This window comes from Grammomys surdaster, unplaced genomic scaffold (genome assembly GCF_004785775.1).
Source record: "Grammomys surdaster isolate TR1022 unplaced genomic scaffold, NIH_TR_1.0 752, whole genome shotgun sequence".
NCBI lineage: Eukaryota > Metazoa > Chordata > Mammalia > Rodentia > Muridae > Grammomys > Grammomys surdaster.
The window spans coordinates 2,300,146-2,304,573 of NW_021605171.1; positions in this window are offsets into that span (position 1 = coordinate 2,300,146).

A 4,428-nucleotide genomic window follows, 5' to 3' on the forward strand; every position below is an offset into this window, starting at 1 on the left:
GGGGGGGAGAAAGCCCTTGGTACTGGGGCTAGAGAGGTGGCTCAGCTAGCAGTTAAATACACTGTTCTTCCAGAGGCCGCCGGGGTTAAATTTCCAGCATCCACATGGCAGCTCACAACTGTCATTCCAGTTCCAGGGGATCTAACACGTTCCCACAGACATACATGCAGGCAGAACACCAATGTGTGTGTGTATCCTGTATCAGTTAAGTAGACCAAAAAGCTGGTGTTGTGGAAATATCTTCCAAATCCCTCATGTGACCCAAACTCCGAAATCTTGTTAGATTGTGCCGTTTGAGCTACTGAATTCATCCCTTGGGATTGTATCTCATCTAATAAGCTTCTGCTGTGCGTGTGTTGCTGCTCCATTCCTTACTGATGTGTTTATAAAAAGATAAAGAGAAAGAATATGTTCTGTGGGTCTGTGTGGTGAGGTATGGGGGAAAGGGATGTCTCAGTGGGCCCATGCTGAGGCATCTCTTCCCCCTGAGGGGTTTATTCAGGGCTTGGGGAGGGGAGTTATGAGGGTAGTAGAGGCAGAGAGGCAGAGAGAGAGAGAGAGAGAGAGGGAGAGAGAAAGAGAGAGAGAGAGAGAGAGAGAGAGAGAGAGAGAGAGAGAGAGAGAAGGAGAGAAGGAGAGAAGGAGAGAAGGAGAGAGGCTGGTCATGACTACATGGGGAAAGGGGGAAGGGAAGGGACAAGGGGACAGAAGGATCAAGAGAGCAAGAAAGAGAGGATGAGGCAAGCAGCCTTTTTCATAGTGGGCCAGGCCTACCTGGTTGTTGCCACATAACTGTTGGAGTGGAGTTTAGACAAAATGCTAACACTTACTCAAGAATACAGAATCTGGACTGTCCCCTTCTCCAGAGGTGGCCGCTGAGTTCTGATGTCTGCTAACTCAATGACAAGGAATGATATTTCAACCAAGTAAGTGTGGTGTTCCTCCTTGGCCTTGCTATTCATTCACTTTTGACAATTTGTGCAGAAAGGGATGGTTGTTTTTTGTTTTGTTTTTTTTTTTAGATTTATTGATTTTTTATTTATATGAATACAATGCAGCTATCTTCAGACACACACCAGAAGAGTGCACTGGATCCCATTACAGATGGTTGTGAACCACCATGTGGTGGCTGGGAATTGAACTCAGGACCTCTGGATGAGCAGTCAGTGCTCTGAACAGTGGCGCCATCTCTTCAGCCCAGGATGGTTGTTAAGGCAGAGAGTGGTTGAGCAAAGCAGAAACAAAAGAATTACAAAGCATATTGGGGTTTTCTTAGTCACTGCCTTTGAAAGTGTTAAACCTGAAAATCAGGAGAAGAAAAAACAAATACAAGATTATCCAATTAAAACAAGCTTTATTAAATACTAGAAGATAAATACTGGCCAGGTCCATATAGGAGATTCCCAAAGAAGGGCACTGTATCATGTTAGTCAGGTGCTCATAAAGGCTATGATACTTTCCGCTGTCGTCCAATCAGGGGCAGGTATAAGTCCTGATGCACCATAACTCGCGCCTACCAGTGATTAAGCACATCCTGTGTAGTTGGGGCAACCAAGCTTGCTTACAGAAGGGAAGTGAAACTGTGACTTGATATCTTAGCTATCAGCATTCTAGGAAGTTATCTGTCCTTGGGTTTACAGTTTAATTTTGACCCTTACAGCAAGGCAGGGACAAGGATATAGGACAACAGAGAAATCAAAGTAACTAGTTAACACAAAGTTGGCTTTTTAATGTTCTTACTTATTCATTTTTTTTGTATGGCCTTATAGATTCCAGGGCCCCTAGACACATTAGACAAGTCTTTGCCACAGAAATCTGCAGCCTGGATAGCCTTTCTGCATGTGAAGGCCGAGGTACTTCATTACAATATCAATAGCTACTGACTTGTTTGTGAAGCCTCTTTTCTCTCTAGTTTTCATTCCTTGATTTCTCTGAAGGCCAATTTGAGGCTCGTGAGTGGGAAGGCTGTCCTCTGTGAGGTCTGGTGCTTGAGCTGAGTGTACCTCAGTGGGTCCCTGTGGTTTGAGTAAAGTCTCACATCTTAGTTACTGCCTTACAGGGGCTTCAAAGATCAAAGATAATTTCAGATTCCGGTTCCTTCCAAGTTCCTGAACTTGTATACCAAGAGAAGGAGTGGAAGAAACCAGAGTAACAGAAAGTGTGCGTGGAAGGAGTGGAAATCTCCCCATGTCTTGTGTATACTTTAAATTGCTTTTATGTGCTTTGCCTAGATAAAGCAAAAATTTCCACCAGAATAATCTTGGCGTGAAAATATGCCTGGTAAGTCAGTCTTCTAAATGCTGAGGTTAAGGAAAAAAATATTCGCGATGCAATTTTGATGTTAAATTAATGCCCATCTAATTAATTCTAGGCACCACTGACAAAATTTTCCTTTTTTTTTTTTGGCAGGATGTTTTCACTTTTTTTTTCCTAATCCTGTCTTAATTTATTTTCAGAAGATTCCTTTAGTTGGAAGGGTGAAAAAAATGTTCTTTGTCTCTTTTATGTGAGGTTGAATCCCCACTTGAAATGCCTAGAGGAAAAATTAGGTGCAGGGAAGGTAGGGAGAGAGGCAGGAATGAGGTTAAAAGGACTTGGTTTTAACAGGCAGACACGTGAGAGCCTTTCTAGTCTTAGAGCTTCTCGAGGGTGGGGTGGGGTCACTCTGGGATTAATGATGAAGCCATCCTGTCACCTTTGAATGTGAATAGCTTTTACCACTCCTCTGAAACAAAGAGGTTTTTGTGCTTCAAAACAGGAGTTCCAAACAAGGACAAGGGAAAGCAGGCAAAGGGGGCCAGGCAGGCTTGCCTACCGGTCTGTAGCCTTACACGCCCAAACACAGCTGTAAGGAGTTTCAGCGGCACCACAATTAACAGCAATTTATTTTAAAGCCCAATAGGTAGTTCTTTGTTCTTTCATTCCCTAAATAGATATCAGGGGGACAGAGCCTTGGTCTGATGTGCCAAGGGTCAAGATTTCATGCAACCAAAGCAACTCTTTCTGCTCTAGCAAGGGACATTTGGGATCTAGAATAAGGACTCTATGGCTAACGCCATCCGGAAAGAAGCTGAATTTAGTGATAGTTAGAGATAACTTGTCCCTTAGGCTGCCCACAACAACAACAAAAAAAGCGGACGTCATATCTGGTTCTTGAAGGAGGAAGGGAGTGGTGGCCTTGAGTGTCAGCTACAAAAAAAGATACATGCCTTGGGAGATTTCCCTTGGAGAATGCAGATCAATAGGCAGTATGTCCCTGAAATGATCTAAGCTTTATTTTATTATTTTATTTTTTTGAGATAGTGTCTTACTTTGCAGCCCTAGCTGGCCTGCAATTTGCTATGTAAACCAGACTGGTTTCAAACTCACAGAGACCCAGCTGCCTCTGCCTCCTGAGTGTTGTGCTTAAAAGGTATGTGCCACCAGTACTGGTTTGGGATGTTATCTTCTACCTCATGGCTTCTTCATTTGTGCTAAATGTGGGATAAAAGGGAGGGCAGGCAGTTTCCCTACCCCGGGGCAGAGGAAACAGGTGGCTAACAGTCTTTAAGGTCCCAAGAGCTTTTATCTCCACTTTCCATAAGCATCCATCATTTTATGACCATACTGCATACAATAGATAATAAGAAATAAATAAAAATAAATTCTAGGGTTGAGAAGGTAGTTCGACTTGTAGAGTGCTTGCCTTGCTTGCACAAAGCCCTGGATTAGGTCTCTGGCATAATCTTAATAACTTCATAAACCAAGCAAGGGCTGAAAGAAGAAGCACTTTCATCTTTTTAATCATCTCTAATCCAGTCCTCAGGGGGTAGAGGCAACTATCTCTGTGAGTTCAAGAGGAGCCTGGTCTTCATAGAACATTCCAGTCCTGGTAAGACATGGTCTCAATGGTGATGATGGTGGCAGTGATGGTGGTGATGATGATAGATAATTATTCTAAAATAAATCCCAGGGCTGGAGAGATGGCTCAGCTGTTCAGAGCATTGGCTGCTTTTCCAGAAGACTCAGGGTTCAGTTTCCAGCATCCACATGGCAGCTGACAACCATTTGTAGCTCTTGACCCAGGGGTATGACACCCTCTTCTGACCTCTGTGCGTACTGTATGCATGTGTTACACAGATATGCATGCTGACAAAACACTCATCCATACACATAAAATACATTTGAAAAAAAGTCCAGGTATCTTTAGGGACAAGCTGCACATTAGTCTGCATTTTACATAGGAAAAGATCCTTAAATTAAAAGGAAAAGATTTTTTTAAGTGTGTGTGTGTGTGTGTGTGTGTGTGTGTATGTATGTTCATGTACTGTTTTCTCTGCTTTCATGAAGGAAGGAGTATCAGAAGCTCAAGGTTATCCTTAGCAACATCCTGAGTTCAAAGCCTGCCTAAGCCATAGGTATTCCATACAAACAATGTGCAAGCATGCA